This window comes from Oryzias latipes, chromosome 18, assembly GCF_053564925.1.
Source record: "Oryzias latipes strain Hd-rR chromosome 18, Olatipes_Hd-rR_3.1".
NCBI classification, from domain to species: Eukaryota; Metazoa; Chordata; class Actinopteri; order Beloniformes; family Adrianichthyidae; genus Oryzias; species Oryzias latipes.
The window spans coordinates 9,514,584-9,535,296 of NC_136254.1; the positions used below are offsets into that span (position 1 = coordinate 9,514,584).

At 41.0% G+C, this 20,713-nt stretch overlaps 1 long non-coding RNA gene across 1 annotated transcript; it reads left to right on the plus strand.

Moving 5' to 3' along the window:
- Window positions 1-1,181: 1,181 nt before the first annotated feature.
- On the plus strand, window positions 1,182-2,833 carry LOC144987393 (uncharacterized). Its single transcript, XR_013651274.1, has 3 exons — window positions 1,182-1,800; window positions 2,083-2,346; window positions 2,526-2,833. It is a non-coding gene; the product is annotated as an uncharacterized LOC144987393 (long non-coding RNA).
- The last annotated feature ends 17,880 nt before the right edge of the window (window positions 2,834-20,713 follow it).

Below are 20,713 nucleotides of genomic sequence, written 5' to 3' on the forward strand. Positions count from 1 at the left end.
ATCAGTGCTGTGGTCTCAGGAAGGGTTCAGATTATAAAAAGTGCAGCAACAGAGTCTCTATACGTGTATCAGGTAATTTCTTAGTGTTTTTTAGACATGACTCATTTTATGAGAGAATTTATATTTAGGAATTTATTCATGTTGAAGAAACTAAAACATCTATTCAAAATGGATGTTTTTACATAATCATTCCTAAATGTATAAACTCTGCTTATGGATATAACTGATGCAACATTATTGTCATAATTATTAAGTGTAAATGTGTTTGTCAAACATTGCAGACAGAGCCAGAGCCACACTGACAGCAGCAACAACAACTGTGTTAGATGTTGGTCTCTGTTTAGACATATTAATACATCTATTGTTTGAACTCCACAGCACACAAACCAAAGGCTGAACTGAAGATCACAAAGTCTCCAGTAGGGGGCAGAGTGACCCTGAGCTGTTCAGTGAAGCCTTCATCATCTGGTTGGAGTTTCTTCTGGTTCAGAGGAGAGAAACCCTCAAAACTGCTGAGAACACAAGATGCTGATTTCCTCTCAAATGGACAAATCAGAGTTTCACAGGGAGGAGTCTACAGATGCAGAGGAGGAAGAGGAGAACCAGTTTATCACACAGAGTTCAGTGATCCAGTCACCATTGGTGAGTTTAAAAAGGTTTTAATATGAAAATATAAAATGTTTAAAGTTTATTATTTTGAACAATATCTATAAAACTGTTAAGTTTTGGTTCTAAAACTCTTCACTCTTATTTTTTAAGCTACTTTTTCTTCCCTTTTAACTAGAAAGTCACTGGAACAACTTTGTCTTCTAAAAAGGCCAAAATGAGCCCTGCTGTAAATGTAAACACATAAAACAAACAAAAGGATGTTGGTGTGACACTGTGTGCTTGATTTGAAAACAGCTGTAAAATTATTTAGAAATCAACAACAATTGTTCTCATCCTTAACGATTAAACTAATGTTTCATTTCTTATGGTTTTGATTGACAGATTTTAAAATACACAGCAGGGAGGGGTACTGGTAACCATAGCAACTTAGTGACTGGAACAATTTGTGATGAAAAACCAACATAACTGTGGAATAGACAGAATTGAAAATACTGAGTCCATTTCAGCTAAAGAGCATTGCTCTGTTTCTGTTGCAGTTCCTGCAAAAATCAAAGTGTTGCACGCTGACAGAGTTGGTCCATCATCTGTAAAAGTGAAACATTGACAATAAATGATCTCTGTTGAAGAGAAGCTGCTGATCATTTCTTCCAATAGTGTAGTTTGTCATAGAGGCTCTGTCATAGAGCAGCAGAAGTCACAGCAGAGCAGCAGAGAGGTCAAAACAATCATGAAGAAAGTGAAAAATCTCCTGCTTCATTTCTGTCTGACAGCAGAGTTATCAGAGTTCTGTCAACCTGTGGAGCTTCTTCTATCAGAACCAAAGGTGTCACATGAAAGAGTTTGGTCAGAAACACAACAAAGTCACTAAAAACAACACTATTTCTCCCCCAGAACCTGTCCTGAGAGTGTCTCCATGGTGGTTGAGTCCTGGAGCCTCAGTGACTCTGAGCTGTGAGGTTGAACATGTGTCTGCAGGATGGAGCTTCTACTGGTATAAAGCTGTTCCTGATCTATCACACAAGTCTGGCTCTTACAGCTATGAGCTGCTGCCTGCTAGCTCCAATGGGACTGCAGACAACTCCTACATCATTCATGGACAGACACACACAGCAGGATATGTGTGCAGAGCTGGAAGAGGAGAGCCACACTTCTACACTCTTTACAGTCAGCCTCACTTTGTCTGGTCTGGAGGTCAGACTTCTGATTGTTGTTTCATTTCTGTCAACACTGAATGATTTCTCTTCACATTTCTAATGCTGTCAGATTCTGCTCTTTAGTTTGCTTTTTTCCACTTATTGCTAACAGTCAACTGTCATTCAAAATGTTGGAAACAAATGTTTCTTTTTCATTTGCATAGAGCCATTCTAACTCCAAGCCATTGAATGAAAATCCATTGAAACACATTTGTTTTTGTGTCTCTTTGCTCTCCAAATGAAGCTAAAGTGTGCTGATCTTCATCCTGTTTGTTTTCAGATCTTCATCCATCAGCGTCTCTCTCAGTGAGTCCTGACAGAGTCCAACACTTCACCTCTGACTCTGTCTCACTGAGCTGTGAGGGAAACTCTGCTGAGTGGAGAGTCAGCAGGTTTCTGCTTCCTGACTTCCTGTCATTCTGTTCTGACTGGGGAACAATGAATGGATCAACATGTCATGTTCAGAAGATCCAGTCCAGTAATGCAGTGTACTGGTGTGAGTCTGGATCAGCATTCAGCAACGCAGTCAACATCACTGGACACTGTGAGTGGAAACATGTTTGGATTCCTATTTTTAGCTTGACTTTCATCATTGGATTGATTTGAAACACATGCAGAAGTTGAAGATGGATTTAGATGATCAACTGGATGTCAAAGCAGAATGAAGCAGACGTCAAACATGTTGGGATCATATGTGATGAAGATGAATGTTGATGTTTCCAGATGATGATGAGCTTCTCCTGCTGAGTCCTGTCCATCCTGTGACTGAGGGACATTCTGTTACTCTTGGCTGCAAGTTGAGGACAGAAAATCTTCTTTCTAAAGTGTTTTTCTATCAAAATGACACAATCATCCAAAGTGAGAGCAGAGTGGAGATGATCATCCCTGCAGTGTCAAAGTCTCATGAAGGCTTCTACAAGTGTCAATCCTCAGGAAAAGAATCACCACAGAGCTGGTTGGCAGTAACATGTCAGCAAATCTCTATTGATTCATTGTAAATCCTTTAGGTGATAATATTTACATATATTTGAATAAAACATGTTTTTTACAGCTACATCCAGACGTGACAGCTCCTCATTTCCTGTCTTGGTTGTTGCTCTAACTTCTGTAGTTTTGGTCATTTTTCTATTCATGATGTGGTTTCTCTACAAAAGATCAAGAGGTGAGAAATATTATTATTATTAGATAATATTCATAATAATCTCATGTTAATCCATAACAGATTTTCATCTTTTCCAGATTCAGACATCATCAGGTTTGTGCAGCTCTGTGTTTCTATGTTTAAAGTGTGACAGATGATTTTCTTGGAGATGATGTTTTCAATCATTCTAATCTTTCTATTTCTTTCTTCCAGCAGGTCTGATGAACAAAATCAGAATTATGTTCCAGATGAGATTGATGTTCAACACAACACATATGCCTCTCTGCTCCATGGTCAGCTTGAAATCTTACTTCAAAACAACATGTTTTAAAAGTTTGTATGAAATTTCTAATTTCTTTTTCTTCTGGTTTGTATTTGAAGGTGATTTTGCTCTTTATGAGTCACTCAGAGGCCTTGAAGACCCAGAAAATAATCCAGATTATGCCAACATAGGTAATCTGAGGGGATTTTTTGGTTGATTTAATGGATTATTTTTTTGCAATAGTTCAGTTTGTTTAAACTCAGAAAGTGACTCACTGAGACTGAATCAGTAAAAGGTTGATCCACAAATTTATGCTTCCTGCTGACATGAACTGCAAGTTTGGCTTCTCCAACAATGAAATGAAGCAGTTGTCTATTCTCTTTGTCCACCTTCTTGAACCCTGACCCATAAATAAAACATCAAATAGAAAAACTGTCAGTAAAACAGCAAACACAAACATATAAAGAGTGAAGAGGCCTGAATGGCTACAAATCATGAGAAAGTGTCTCCCTTAGGTCACAAAAAGGGCAGCGGTCAGAAACAGTGGTTGAGAACAAAGATAAAGCAGTTCCAAATAACAGCCCCATGTCAGATCCTCCATTGGAGGTCACCAGTTCTCTTCAGTTTAGGAGCTTTTTAAAGAACTCTCCAATGCGGTCCATCCTCCCCTCCACTCAGTTTTTCAGTCCATGCACTGGAAAGGCGGTTCTGCAACTTAGTCCTGTTCAAAGCCTTCACTCGGTTAATATACAACGTCCTCCTGTCTGCACAGTGAAGACAGCTGATCCAGGGTCAGAACTACAGAGCTGCAAAATTAAGGTCAACTGAAGTCCAGGGGTGGTTTCATCCCAAATCTCCAACCAAACATCAAAGGCTCCTTTAAGAGCCAAAACAGAGAGGGAGAGGTTTTTATTTATTTCACAACACTCAAACGGTGCAGAGACTTAAAAACACTCTCATAAAAAGAAGATAACCTACGTAAATCTAAAAGTTTAGTGTCCATCAAAAACAGAGAATCCTCCAGCCTCAGACCACTCTCATGCTTCAAGACAGCATTTTGTTGTCTGCTATCAATTCACAACAATTTAAATAAAGAAATACTCAGAAATGTAGTTTTAATCTGAATTTTGTTTGAGCAACACAAGTTAGAAAATTCACCAAGACTCTCAGAATCCATGTGCTCTTCCTCAGGAGGAAGAGGATGAAGATCATAGATGGACTTTGATGTTTTCTGCTGCTTTTGTTTGACTCGTGCAGCTTCTGCTCTCAGACTGACATTCTTCAGGTCTTTGATGAGGATTTTCTTCTGGTTGAACTTGACTTTGGTGGAACTGATGGATTCCTAGTTTGAATGCTGCCAGTGCTTTACTGTCTAACACTTAGAGCACAAACGAATCAAACAGCCTTGAATCACACTGGAATTCTTCAGGACTCACCTGCAGAGAATCTCTCACATGTCAGAATGAAACATTTCTAGAAGAAAAAGCTTAAATAAAGTCAATGTCTCTGTCATCAGCAGGAGCTGAAGAAGAATGAAGAAAAACTGGGCTGTCTGCTTTTCTATCCTGGAACTCCAAGAGCGCCACCTGGATTTAGACTTCTTGAAGATGAGAAACTACTGAGGAACTCAGCTTCTGACTCTTTCTGCAGCTGCTGAACACGACTAACAAACTGTAGAAAACTTCTTTACAATTGAAATGATTTCTGAATTGTATTTGAGTCCACACAAGGATTTGGGTCACTGTAACACTTTTCTAAAGTTCTGTTTTATTAATGTGTTTTAAATCTTCTGAATTGGCTGATTATTTTCGACCTGTTTCTAGTGACCTCTAGCGGTTGCAACAGGTATTGTTGTTCAACGAATTTATTTGAATGAACTTTGTTAAAAAAAAGTGCACATGTAGAAACAGAAAAGACCTGCAAGCATGCACGCACTGCGTTGTGTCATTTAAAGAATTTTCTCAAGTCAGAGGTTGCATCCCCGATACATGGTGAAAATGGAATTTTATTAATTCTGATTTCGGCTGCTTGGTGGTGCTGTGGTTAGCACTCTTGCCTCAATGGAAGAAGGCCCCTGTTCAAGGCTGGGGGACCTCAATGACGAACATCAATGGGGGACCTTTCTGTGTGGAGTTTGCATGTTCTCCCCGTGGGGACTCTGGCTTCCTCCCACTGTCCAAAAACATGCTTCATAGATTAATTGGTCAAAATTGTCCCTAAGTGTTAATGTAAGAGTGCATGGATGTGTGACTGTGGACACTCTACCATGTGACAGACTGGCGACCTGTACGGGTTGTCCCCTGCCTTTGCCTACAAGTGGCCGGGATAGGCTCCAGCAGCCTAGTGACCCCGAAAGGCAAAAACAGAATAGAAGATAAAAGATTACAGTGATCCCTTGATTATCACGGGGGTTACGTTCCAAATAGAACCCGTGAAGTAGAAACCTTTATTTTTTTTGCAATTATTATACAATGAAATTCACTATTATACATTGAAAAGAAAGAACAAACCATTTAACAGGCTAAATCAATTGTTTTTTTAACAAATAAAAGTACTTTAGAAACGTTTTTTCAACAAATAACTTCTGTAGTGTGCTGTCAAATAATAATTTCAATCATCGATAAGAACAGAAGGCTTTAAATTGCGGAGATTAGCCCCGCCCACCGCGACCCGAGTGGATTAAACGGAGGAAAATTTAAAATGATTATGAAAAAAATAAAAAAGTACAGTGGGACAGATAGTAGTGACTCCGGTCTTCTTTTTCACTGCTCTTCATACTGAGCCGCTGCATCCTCTGCAGCGTTTTTTCCTTTTGAAGCCCGCGGTGCAGCTGCAGGTGTGTTTGTTCGGGAGAGGAACATAGTGATAGGCAGTTGTTGTCGCTCTTTTTTCTTCTTTGCTAAAGATCCTTATACACCGACATGCCATCATCGATTATGTTGGAGAACTGTAATGAACGGCTCATCAAAGGGTCCCATTCTTGAGCTACTCGCTGAGTGACTTTTTAGCCAATCAGAATGCAGAACACAATGCACAATCCAAATCCGTGAAGTAACGAAACCGTGAAAAGTAAACCGTGATATAGCAAGGGATCACTGTACTACTAATTTTGGTCAAGAAATATGTTTATCATTCTATTATTTTATTTTTTGGTTTTGTACAGTAATGATGGAATGGTATGCATATTTATATACATTAATTGTTGATCATTTGCTTTCAGTTTTTCCCTTTAAATATCATTAAACCTGCTGACAACGTTCGACGTCTCTAGAGTCGTGATATGAGAAAAGTGTTCAAAACCTCCTGCATCTGACATTTCTGTATCATTTTAATTAAGTGACATGAAATGGCACAAGCTTCATGGACAGACACAACAACACTAACATATGTACATGAACAGAGCTGTTGGATTTTGGTCTTTTTTTATTTGATTTCATAAAAACTATCTATACTGCAGCCATTTTCTTCTCTTAGGGTGTATTCACACTGAAAAAGTCTGTCCTCTTTTGCAGCACTTTAGATCTTTTGACCTCTGAACATTTGAGTTAAACTGAATAGAGAGAATCTGCAGAGAGAAATCTGGAGGCTGATAGGTAGTTCCATCATATTCATATATAATTGGACTGATGATTCCTGATGTCACACCAAGGATTCTGACAGGTGTAAATGAAGCCTGAAGGGGCGTGGCCATGTTAGAAATGAACAATTAGACAAAACAAAGTAAGGTGAGGTAAACCTCCCGGTTCTCCCAAAACCAGAAAAAAAAATAAAGACTCAAAACAAAGACTTCAACCAGAACAAACAGCTTCTATGATGCATTTAAAAAGAGATAAAATCTCCAAATCAGCCCTAGTTTTAATAAATCAATGGCTCTAATAGATAAAATCCTGTGACAGCATCTTTGTTTAGGAAAACTTGGCTCATCTAAGGCGCTGTGTGGACGATCAGGTGGTTTATGGTGGTCGTGTCTCATTTAGGACTTTTGAGGCTGAGGATGAGATGCTGCCTCAGCTGCTGATTCAGGAGAATAGGCAGAAATAAAGCTCTTCCTCTGAGGAAGAAGAACTTGTTCTGACTGGAGAGGAAAATAGAAATGGAGCTGAAATCTGCAGACCTCAAGGTTCACTCTGACGGTCTAACCTGGTTTAAGTCCAGAACTGAACCTCTAAGAAAACACAGGTTTTAGGGTTTGACCCATTCTGACGGACAAACAGTTTATTTCTCTAAATGAATCTTTGTTGGAAGTTTGCACATTAACCTCTTTGAAGGACTTTCCTGTCAGTGACAAAGTTTTTGGTATAAATGTTGATTGACAGCAGAAAATATTGTTTATCACAGAATAAAAAATACTTTTTTTTAAATGAAAGTAAAAGTCTCAAACATCGACCACAACAGCAGTTTAGATTTTTCCTCCAAAGGTCCAATTTCTTAGCTTGAAGAAGACATTTTTCTGAGTTTCTGAAGTGATCTTTGAGCACTTCCTGTTTTGAGAACAACAATCAGACAAATCTCATCCTGGAGTTAAGACCAGGCAAGTGCAGGCAGATTCTCATAAAGGCCCGGTTCTGGGAAGCAATCATAACATTACAAAGAACACACACACGTGCACACATACAAAGGGAGCCAATTCAAATGAATGAGCTCAGTGCAGTTAAGTGATGTGTCGCCCTCTGCTGGCCATGTCCCAGATTAAACATGAAGGAGTCATTTCTTTTTCCTGAAGATTCAAGAAAAAGAAATGACAGAGAAAGGATGAAAACTAGTCCTGGTTTCTCCAGAGAGACTCATCTGTTTTCTGAGTGGATGTTAAGATCTGGAAACATCTTTCAAAAAGTTCTGGAAAAGATCATTTTGAGTGACAAGCAGAAGGCTTCAGCACAGAGGGAGCGACCAAAACAAGAAAGTGAGCGACCTTGGGAGCATTTCGGGCAGGCAACTCAGGCAGGCTTTACTTAGGCCACTCCCCTAGGGCGGGTCAGTTAATCAACTCACCTGTGCAGCATCCTATTTATGTCCAGGTGTGTAAGTTGTTCATCTTTCTTACTGCAGCACTGCATTTTCTTCAACACCTGGTCTGGTTTCCCCTGTGTGGGCCTTCATTCGGTAGTGATGGGACGATGATACCCCAAGGAGTGTATTGATACACTAAACAAACTGAGTCAGCACTGTATTGATACTGTGTTGGTCACCCAATAGTGACACCTGCAGTAGTTATAAAATCATTGCAGGTAAATAAATTCTTTGTTCGTGTAAATCCTAAAACTGAGTTGGTATATAAAATATAGCAAATTAGAGTAAAAATTCAGAGTTACAATTTTTTAACTTATGTGCACATTTGTCAACTTAACTGTTAAATCATATGAAATAAAAGACAAAAAAGGGATTAGTTCATGAATTTTTATTGAGTAACAAAGGTTTTTGGAGTGTCTTTGCTCTAAGGCGATTTCTCCTCTTACACACCAGCTCCCCAGCCTTGGAAAATACTCTTTCGCACGGTACAGACGATGATAGTGAGCAGAGAGTTTTAAGTGCAAGTTGATGAAGATGTGGGTATATTTCCTGGTTCCGTTTCCAATATTGCAAAGGATCTTGGTTTCTGGTGTGTTTGTTTCTGCCAGGTAGCGTTGGACTTCAATAATGGAGTCAGCTGTTGTGTTCCTCGTCTTCTGGGTCTCTGCAACCTCCATATCTAAAGTTTTCCAGAGATTGTGCCCTAAAAAATAGTTAATCATTACTTTATTATCACGTGATATATCATGTCACAAAGTGCCACAGAAGTGAGCGACCTTGGGAGCATTTCGGTAAGACAACTCAGGCAGGCTTACTTAGGCCACTCCCCTAGGGCGGGTCAGTTAATCAACTCACTTGTGCAGCATCCTATTTAAGTCCAGGTGTGTAAGTTGTTCATCCTTCTTTACTGCAGCACTGCGTTCTTTGCCGGTTCGCCGTGCTCGCTTTTCTTCTTCTCCTTCCGCGTCATGATGTTCTCCCCACGTTCTTTCGCGTGTGGGTCCCCCTTCTCACGGGGGACGGGGGACGTCCGTCTCCCCGCGTCTGCCCCTCTTTTCGGCTAACAGCTGTCCCGGCGCATCTTCGGAGCCGCGGTCCTCGCGTATTCCAGCGCGTGTCTGAGGAGAAGCGTCCTGAAGCATTCCGGTTGTCAGTGGCATCAATCGGGAGATGTATCGGCCTTATCGAGTGACGTGCTCGCGGGATGGTTGGTGAGCGGCGTTGTTACTATCTCTCACGCTTCTGTGCAGTGTTTTCTTCCGGATTCTCTTCCTGCTCGGCGGTCATGGGTGACGTCACGCCCCTACGGACCCTGGGACTTGTAGTTCTTTTTGAAGACACGGTGCGTTTCTTCTGAACCTGGTCCGGTTTCTGCTGTGTGGGCAATCATTCAGTGCTGACTTTGTCGTGGTGGTTTTGTTTTATTTCTTTTCTGTTGAAGCTGTGTGCTTTTGTTAGTTTCGCCTGCATTTGGATTGGTCAGTGTATGGTCTCGTCTCTTCTGTGTAGGAAATGTGAGGAGTGTTCCCCTGGCCTTCAGGGAAGTGAATTCCTTCCCGCTGTGTATGTGTCTGTTGTACGTGGCCCTGTTTTCTCTGACTCACTGATGTTTTGTTGTTTCTCTGGTTTTAGGGATTTATGGTTGATTTGTGGGGGGTTTGGATGGGCTTTTCCCTGAGCCCCATTTTTTTTCTGTTTTGATTCGGTCCTAAGGTGGCCACTCAGACATTTTCAGGTGTGACGTGGTTGTGTCGTCTGTCTTCCTCGGTTCCTCCATTTATTTATTTTTGTATTGTTGTTTGTTTTTGCATCAGCAGCTTTTCCCTTGTGATCCTTCTGGTTTTGTTTTGCGCTCAGCTGGCTTTGCCATCCCTATATTTTTTTCAACGGACGCTGTACATGGCTGGGGAAGGCTGATTCTGCTGATGCTCCTGCTGTTCTGCCTCTCCATTCCTCCCGGCGGCGTCTTCTGGCTTAGGTGGGGTTTGACGTGTTATGTGTCGGTGTTCCTTCGGCTGTCGTATCTGTCATGTTTAACTTCAATTGCCAGAAACCCTGTGCTGGATTTAGTATAATTCTATTGGGCCCCCTTTGTTTTGCAGTTTTCTCTTTTTCGATGTTTCTCTGTTCTGTTTCCTCGTCACCGGTCTTTTGCATCTCTGTGGTCGCAACTCGTTTTTGGATCTCGGTTTCCGATTTATTTAGTTTTCTGAATATGTGTAAATCTGTGTAATTCTTTATTGTTTTGACTACAATAATCGAAATTAATCAAATCAAATTTAAGGACGGCATTTGGTTCTCTGCCTGTCTGGATTTATTTTTACACGGATCTCTGGTTTATGATGCATACCTCTCTGCCTCTACGTAGTCTCTTGCGTTTGTGCGGCACGTAATCTTTCCCATCTTTGGAGGTCCGAGGTACCACTGCAGTCTGTTCATCTTGTTTCTCGTTCTGGGTTGTTCCTTCCCGGGCCCCCGTGTTCCCTTGTTCTGGATTTTCTGTTTTGCTTTTCTGGTCTCTAATTCTCTGCGCTTAGCGTGGTTTTATTATTGCGTTGTTTCAGGTCTTCAGTCTCCCTCAACTTGACTTGTGGCTCCACCCACCTTTGGGGGAGAGGAAAATGTATGAGGACTTGTTTATGAATGTCCGGCCGCCAGAAAATGTTTGGTCGTTAATCCAAACATTCAGCTCTAATGGTCCATCAACGGCTCATGTGGTTCTGAGAGAATTCAACCGTGGAGATTATTACAACGCTTATTTCAAGAGTGCGATAATAGTAATGTGCCATTATTTAACATGGTTTGGTTTTAAATAACTTGTATTATGGGCTAAATTCCTGGCTGTAGAAATTATCACTGATGCTCTTTAGCTTCAGCATCAAGAGTAAAACTGTGGGTCGCAAACCAATCCTCAGTCGGCCCTGCTTTCAAGCATATGATGCTCGACTAAGAGCATCTCCTTTTGAGACTTATTGTCCTCCGCCTCTCAATGCATGAGGTTCAGCCATTTTAAATACTATCAGACCCTATGATCTCTATTCAAATCTAAAAGATTTTCTTCATTATGGTTTCCAGGCACCCCTTTGGCAATTAACTTTAAGTTATCCGTGCTTTTGTTGTCCATCTATTGTGAACCAATGATGTCAAGTTGTAACCTCAAATCTAGCAGAGCCGCTGTCCATGCTACGTGGGATGGCGACCTTCCTCATCTACGTAATCTCCTTGGGCCTTGGTTATCCTTTTATTCGCCTGCTCCTCCGTGGCCTTCCTAAGGTGCTTCCCTCCAGGAATGACTAAAGGTTACTTCTCTCTTACTATTGGTGCATATATAAAATATATTTTGGTGACATATTACGTGCAGATTCTATATTAACTGTCTTTCTTGTTGGGATCTAGGCTAATGGTTTTCTATGGTACTATGAATACAGAACCTTCTCTTTAAACTCACTACTTGATTTCTCCTTCTCAGAGTCGTTCTTAAAAGGAATTCATTCCCTTTCATCATAAGCTTTCTAAACTAATCAGGTCTAAATTATTTATGTATTCATTGCCAAGACTAATACTGCTTTGTCTATCTATGCATCGCTTCCTGAGCCTGCGGCCCACTCTCCCCGGTCAGCAATCCAGTTTCTGGAGGATGATGTCAAACCCTTGACAAAGTCGGATGGTTTCCAAGTTCCAAAGTCTCTGCTCGTCCTGCTGCTCCCCTGCAGATTGTTGCCCCTTCACCTGATCTGGATATGCAACGACGACTGCATTCCACGCACCTACTCTGCCCTGAAGTGGTGGGGTGGTAAACCTCTTCCGAATTTCAATGAGTTATCTTACTTGAATCAACTGATATGTTAGTATCAGAATGGCATACAAAATTTCAGATTAGATTTTATGAAAACTATTTGCCAGGTGGAAGCCTCAAAATTAGGATGTTCTTAAGCTGTGTTATGATATGTGTGTAGTCCGAAATTCGAGGTTACTTGGGCTCGTATCTTATGAGCCGGATGGAAGCATTAAAAAAATTATACCGTTAGCTCATCCATAGTTCTCAAATGGAAGCTTTTAATTATGGATATCACTTATGCTTTATTATATTATTCCAGTGGAAGCTTCAAACTTGTATGTTAAGTTGTGCCGTCTACTTGCCGCTACTCGGAATGGAGTGGCCCAACGGTCTATGGTGCCGGGTCACATATAACAGATCCACCAGATAGTGTGTTCCCTTCTTGGCATCGTACTGGAACGGGAGCGGCCCAATGGTCAATGGTGCCGGGTAACACATAGCAGACTCAATAAATAGTATGTTCCCTTCTTGGCATTCTGCTCGAACGGGAGCGGCCCAATGGTCTATGGTACCGGGTCACACATAGCAGACTCAATAAATAGTATGTTCCCTTCGTGGCGCTGTACTAGAACGGGAGCGGCCCAATGGTCAATGGTGCCGGGTAACACATAGCAGACTCAATAAATAGTATGTTCCCTTCTTGGCATTCTGCTCGAACGGGAGCGGCCCAATGGTCTATGGTACCGGGTCACACATAGCAGATCCACTAGATAGTGTGTTCCCGTCTTGGCGCTGTACTAGAACGGGAGCGGCCCAACGGTCAAAGGTGCCGGGTCACACATAGCAGATCCACTAGATAGCATGTTCCCTTCTCGGCGCTGTACTTGAATGGGAGCGGCCCAACGGTCAAAGGTGCCGGGTCACACATAGCAGATCCACTAGATAGTGTGTTCCCCTCTTGGCGCTGTACTAGAACGGGAGCGGCCCAACGGTCAAAGGTGCCGGGTCACACATAGCAGATCCACTAGATAGTGTGTTCCCGTCTTGGCGCTGTACTAGAACGGGAGCGGCCCAACGGTCAAAGGTGCCGGGTCACACATAGCAGATCCACTAGATAGTGTGTTCCCTTCTCGGAGTTGTACTCGAAGGGGAGCGGCCCAACGGTCAAAGGTGCCGGGTCACACATAGCAGTCATACTTGTAAGTCTGAATATGGAATGCCTCTGAAACACACTTCATCTGATTACATACTGATATACATTTAACTTCTTTCCAACCTTGATTAAATTGGTGTTGGGGGTAGTTATTACCCAAAAGTTTATGGAAATTTCTCTCTTGGAATTGCACGGAGTTTTATGCCAAACCAAAGGAAAGTGAATTGCAAAGTTAAAGGAAAGTGAAATGCAAAGTTAAAGGAAAGTGAAATGCAAAGTTAAAGGAAAGTGAAATGCTAACTTGGAGGAATGTGAAATGCTTATTTGGAGGAATGCAAAATGCTTACTTGGAGGAATGCGAAATGCTTACTCAGAGGAAAGTCAATGCTAACTAAGGAAAGTGAATGTCAAGAATGTGAAAGCAACAAGTATGTCAAAGCAAACTAAAGATGTGAAAATAAATATTATTACTACTGCATGAGTTGTCTGACTGAAATGTATTTTCATACCTGAACTGGGTTCTGACCCATGTGAAGAGCTAGGCTCTTCATCTCTTGGTTCAGCCTCTTGGCTCCTCATTTCTTCTGCACATTCTGACTGCAGTCTCTTCAACGCTTCACTGGCCTTTTGCTGACTAACAAATCCATTCTTTTTAAATCTGGGATCTAACAGAGTTGCCAGAGTCATCACACTGAGAGATTCCAATGCCGCAAATAGCGTTAGTTAGCCTCTTCCTCAGGTTTTCAGCCAGTTGCTGAGCAGCTGTTTTTGTCACTGTTGTGGCCTGACGTTGAAGCTCAATGTGGAGCATTCTCATCATGGGAATGACCTTCGACCCAGAGACCCTCTTTTCCTCAGACAATTCTCTTGTAGCTTGGTCAAAAGGAGCAAGAACCCTGAGCATCTCTTCAATGATCTGACATTCTTCTGGAGTCAGTGGAGTGATGTCAGGTTTTAATGAGGCCAGTGACACCCAGACTGCCTCCTTCTGCTCAGTCATTCCTTCAAACATTTGGTAGGTACTGTTCCATCGTGTTGGCACCTCGTTTATTAATTTATGGCCCGGTGTTCCCAGCTGTTGCTGTATTTGAGTGAGCTTCTCTTTAGCAGTCACGCTTGATCGAAAGTATGACACAATGTGTCGTGTTTTGTTGCGTATTTCAGTTATTGTTGGGATTTGATCACACGATTTTCTTACAATTAAATTCAGGGAATGGGCTATACAAATGGTGTGCCATATTTGTAGCATTCGAGCACATGCAGTCATGTTTGCTGCTGCGTCAGTGACAAGACACCTGACCTTTCCTGCTATGCCCCACTCTTCCATGAGGCTCCTTTTAACCGTGGCGTTGTTTTCTGCAGTGTGTTTCTGAGGAAAATGCTGCACTGCCAAGACTGATGAATGGAGTTAATGGCTTTCTTTGTCCACATAGTGGCCAGTAACAGCTAGATATGCCTCCATATTCATAGACGTCCACATATCAGCTGTTAAAGTAACAGCAACGGCACTCTGGAGGTCCTTTTTGAATTTCTCATTTTCCTCCTCATATCTCCGGCTCACCAAGTCCTTGATGGTCTGAAAATAACCATACAAATACTGTTACACCAATAAAATATAGTTATATAGTTAGTACAAACATATAATAAAAATTCTCATATAAACCTTCCTGTTTGTTAGAGCATATAAGGGTAAAATAAGCTTCAGGATCTCCCTGAATCCCTCATTTTCAACAAAGCTGAGTGGCTGACAGTCTTTGATGATCATATTGACCACTGCCTCATCCACTGCTTGCTTGTTAGGAACTGCAAGCCAAAAGAAACTATTTTGTCAAAAGCTTAATAAAAGGATTGTAAGTTTTACAAACAATATAACATAGACATAAGATGACATGGTGGTGTAGTGTTTAGCACTGTCGCATCACAGCAAGAGGGTTGGAGGTTTGATACCAGGCCTGGAGCCTGTCTGTTTGCATGCATGTTTTTTTTTAGCACAATTTTTAGAGAGAATTTCAACATACCTGGGGTACTCTCACGAGTAGCTGCCAATTCTTCATTGCCATGCCGAGCTCTATAATGCCTCAGCATCGTGCCTCAGTGCTCTTATGATATAAGATAGCTCTGTGGAGCAGAGCTGACACTTCACCTACAATAACATAAAAAGTTAATTATCTAAAAAACAATTCAAACCTCTTACCAGAACATTCCAATCACTTGTTAAAAAAAATAGACAACCTATCTACCGATTACGAGATCAGGATCTCATAATTACATGATAACATGAATAAAGCAACTGTAAGGCTCTTTAACTGACTGTCATATGTATCACAGGTCATTCACTTGGTAAACTGATAAAGTGAGTGCAATGCGCCACCGTAAAAAATAGTATATAAAGGAGAAAAATATTTACCTTGTTTGGCGTCACGAGATCAAAATTATTCCACACCGGGGAAAACTTCCTAGGACGATCCATGATCAAGCAAAACTCCATCCGACAAACCCTCGACATGTTGATACAGTTTGTTTCCTGATAAAAACACTTTGGCGCGGCACATCCAAACGATGCAGTTCCTGTATCGGTCATGTGATTCTTTCTTAAAGCGATAAACGCACCGATACGAGGTTTCCCTCTTGAGCTGTCGGCACAGTGCTGATGCACCAGTATTGCTCGTCCCATCACTAATGTCAACGTATGTTTCAACTAAGCTCCTTGTAACACTTCAATGTAGAAATGAGGATGAAAAAAATGTATAACAACACATATGACGTTTTCTGTGAGAAGTGCTTGATACAGCAAAATACACATCACATGAAGTAAAAGATTCATTTCGCATTTCTTGAGAATAGCTTTTTTGAGCTTTTTTGCTTTGAACAAATCCAAATTTATTTTACCATGTCATATTATGCACATGATGTATTGCTCTTTGGTTTTCCCTTATTTTACATATTGGATTAAAGTGTGAGGAAATGCATATGAAACTAATATAATGCCCATTAATCTTGTGCTATCCTAGGCACTTTGACATTGGGAATGAGGTCATCTAGACCCAGTAGACAGTGCACTGAACCTTTTTTCTTCAATGATTTGTGATCTACACTGGTGTCCATGGATTACATGAAATCTTTCCACCTTTATCCACCTTTGTCATGGTAGGGAGAACACGTCAATGTAAGGGTGGGGTCATCTAAAATAGCACAAGGGTTAATTCTATTACAGAAGAGAGCTATTCGAATTATTCATAAAGCTAAGTTTAGATATCACACAAATGAACTTTCATTAAGACAACAAAAGCTTCCAACATCATCATCACAACAGTCAACTCTGTAGAAAAAAAAAGGCCGGCATCCAACAGACATGAACTTGACGTCTGGGGAGCTGTGCTGATCAATAATCGTCTGGTGGTCCACCAGTTGTCATGCAGGTAAATACAAAGCCCCCCTCCTCTGCTCTTACCAAAGTTTTGTCTCCACAAAGCAGAGTGCGGCCCTCAAGGCGCATGCTAGCGTCGGGTATGTCTAGGTGAAGCCATGTTTCTGTGAATATCAGCGTACAGCAGCCGCTAACAGAGCAATTTCCAGCAAGTTGTAGCCTCAAATCATCCATTTTGTGCACAAGGGATCTGGCATTTGAAAGTCCCAATCCCGACAACAATCCATGGAGAGCTCGGCGGTCTCGCTATGTAGCTTTGAATGTTGTCCCTGTGCTGAAAGTAGCTCAAAACAGCAGTCTGTCGGTTTCCAATATCCGACGAAAAATAAAAAGTATAGAAAATGAAGCACTAAATGGGCACCTGAGAGCCGCTGCACCTATGTGTGCCGCCATTTTGAACGTAACTGTAAGGTTTTGGTAATCTAGAGTCTGAGAGGCTGTGTTCTTGAAAACAATGAGGCATACTCCCAAATGGCTACAATTCTGTATTTTAATGTTTTCTTTTTTTTTTTTCTTCAAAACAGGTTCTTACAGCGAACATGACCATCAACCAACAAAGCTTTTCAAATTAGGAAGTATTTAAATACTAAAAAACTCAAACCTAAATTACCAAAACAATTGTAAGGACACAGGTTGCTCTTGCACTTTAAATATAATACATTTTAACTAAACTACAAATAACAAAATAAGTCAACCAAAATGTTGTTTATATGTAAGGGAAAGATTAAACAAACAAAGCCTGCTTTAAATGCCATAAAGCTTTGAAACATTTTCCGTTTTGTCATCAGAGACCAGCAGGAGTCTCTCATGTTCATTTGAAGCCTCAAGAAAGGAACCATGAAACCAAGAGAGACCTAAATGTCTGCAGAGGCTTCATGTCACCACCGGTCAACAAATGAGTCATGTTTTGGACTGTGAAGAGAAGAACAGGTGCTCAGAGAAAAACCACAAAAGTAGGATGAGAACTTGCAAACATTGAAGGGACCTAGTCAGGACTTGAACCTTGTCACTGTAAAGCAATAGTGCTAACCACCACACAACCATGCAGCAAAGAAAATTGATTTTATATTTTCAAATCAATTCTGGCTTTGTTGTTTGCTTAAGTTTATTAGGAAGGCTGAGTTTAGAAAGGCCAAACACTCTGCCTAAATAGTGTCAGCTAACATTGTTTCTACAGCAAAACCTGAAAACCCCCAGATGCTGAGGTAAGTGAGAAAGGCGATACATAAATGACCTGCTAGTAAGCAACACATTTTCTGGTAGATAACACTGCTTCTGCAGCTCTTTCACAGTTCTTTTTATAACCAGTGACATTAACATAACGACGCAGTAAAAAAGTATTTGTCATATGTGTGAAGACTCTTTCATCAAGAATGATTCCAAAAATGTTATCTTAACATCATTTCTTAAAGTCCCACTACAATCATTTTGTTATCTTGTAAAAGTGTTAGATATTTTAACAGTTTAAGATAGAATGTAAATTAAAAAAACACGAAATAACATTGAATGATTTTAAATATTGTGTAAATGTAAGGACCTTGATGTTTTTTTTATCTAGCCTCTCCTGTGTTGCCTGGGTGATGGTTTTGGGATCACTGTCATGCTAGAAGAGTCAGCCATGTTTCATCCTCATAGCTCTCACTGATGGAAAGACGTTTTTGCTTAAAAAGCTCACCATACATGGCCTAATTCCTCCTTAATACAGATCAATCGTTCTGACCACTTAAGAGAAAACAGCTGAAAAACATGATGTTTCCACCCCCATGCTTCAAAGAGGGTGAAGCATAAGGATGAATCTCAGCATTCTTCCACCTCCAAATGTAACAAGTGATGTCTATGCCAAAAGAGTTCCACTATGGTCTCATCTGATAACATGACACTCTCTCTACTGTTGTATCCACAGCTGCCCTGGGGCAGACTGACAGAGGTGTGGCTGACAGTTCGCGCCTATCTGACCATCATCGGGATCATTCATGCACATTCACACACCAGTGGAGCCACACTGGAGGAAAGGAGGGTGAAGTGTCTCAACGACAGTTGGCTGGTGGGAGCAGGGATCGAATCGCTGACCTTTACTTACCTGGGATTAGGTAAATTAAGAAACACAGTTTTGCAATATTAGTTACAAAATTCCTGTTTAAGATATGAAAAGCATGTTTATCTGTCAAGCCTATTTTACATCAGGCATAAAGTCACCTGTGGTACTGAGGAGAGGTTGCAACATAGAACTTGAAACAGTTGATATGCTAGAAGATTAATGATGAATTAAAGCTACAAGTAGCATTTAGCGGGCCCGAGCACGTGCCACCGCCTGGCACGAGCGACCGCCCCGTGAGCAACGCCCTGTTCGAGCCATTCTCGTCGTTTTTTCTTGTCCATTCTGGAGCTCCAAGCTAATGTTAATATGACAGCAGCCTGTGGGGGGGGGGGGAAGAGACTATAATCTGTTGCCTTAAAGGACAAAGACTTTTGCATATAGCATGAAAAAAATTCTTAAATCTAAGCCTCGTTTAGACCTGCTCATTTTCTCATCAAGTAGAAGAAGGTTTTTATCAGATTAAGAAACAAGCAATGATGATAATTGCTATCACTGTCCCTAAGGATGAGAACAATAGAACTCATTCAATTTTCACTACAATGTCTAGATGAGTGTCAGCTATGTCTGATAACTTGGCCAATTAGCTGGACCGGGATCTTACAACGTGCAGGTGGTTTAACGTCCAGTGTGATGAGTCTGTGGACGGCAACAGTACAGCATAGCTTTTGGTTTCCACAAGAGAAGAATTCCTGACACATCTGCCCTAACAGACAACTACAAGAGGAGTTGAAATGTATAACACGGTGAAGGAGTTTTTGTGCAGAAAAAGGTACCATTAGAAAAGCTGGTAGCCATACCTGCAGACGGGGCTCCTGCTATGATTGACCGACAAACAGGTTTCATCACTCACTGTAAAGCTGACCAAGACTTTCCAAAATGTCTGCATTACTGCTGCTTCTTTCACCAGTAGGCCTTATGTGCAGAAGTGATTGGCTCTGGACACATAATGACTCCTATTGTGAAAATCATAAAAAACCTCAGCTGCAAAGCAAAACAGAACAGGATTTTTAAGGTGCTATTGGTGGAGATATCTGCTGAATATGGTGAATATGAATATGGTGAATCTGAACTTGTATTCTTGACTGACATTACTGGAAAACTAAACCACTTGATCTGCGAGCTGCAAGACATTGGCAAAACTATATTTTTTTATTGACCAGCCTGCCTGAGCCAGTGTTTTTCTTGTGGGGATCTTTTCTGCCAGGGCTTGCCAGCTTGGTCAGTGGATGTTGCTGCAGTTGTCTCCCTTGCTGGGACAGCTGGAGTTAAACACAGCAGCCTCACGGCTGTGAAGTGGACCCCGTTGCTGTCCCAGTCTGGATGGGCACTGTGGTGATGTTCCAATGTTCAGGCTGGCTCCTGGTATGAAGAGATTCCCAAGTACCTTTTCCTAACCGCAGAGCCAAGGATGTGTTTACATGTTTAGGTCAAAAATGTGAAGAACAGCTTCATGTTGTCTATTGATGTAAGTTTAAACCTAAACATGTTTCCCTGTTATTAATCCAGTTGATATGGTTCTCCATCTGTGTCTAGGTGATAGAAAAGCATTTTTTTATATTTAGAGCTCCAAGCAAACAAACAGTTGTCTATATAAGAGCTTTTACAATTGTGGACTTTTAGCAGGTCTCTGAATACATGTGACCAATGTATGGTGGATTTTCACAGACTTTGTGTAAAACTGAAGGTGACAGAGACTTTGGAGAAGTGGCTACATTGCTCTGGACTTCTTTGTTTCATCCACAGAAGAGTAAAATATGTGATTGATTTTGAAAAGCTGCTGAAAAATGTATCTTTTTAAAATTGCAATTTCTAATTTGGGTTTTACATTTTGTGTTCCATTTTTTGTGATTGTATTAGAAAGATTTGTTATTTATTTGGTGTTTAAAGGTGGTACATAATGTATATACACAATCGTCTTAGAGACATTTGCTATATGTTGTGTTTGTTGTCGTTGTAGTTTAATTTCTTTGGATGTATTGAAAGGAAATGAAAAGAAGTTGCAGCATTGATTAAAAAAGCATAAAAGAGACATTTACTGTCTG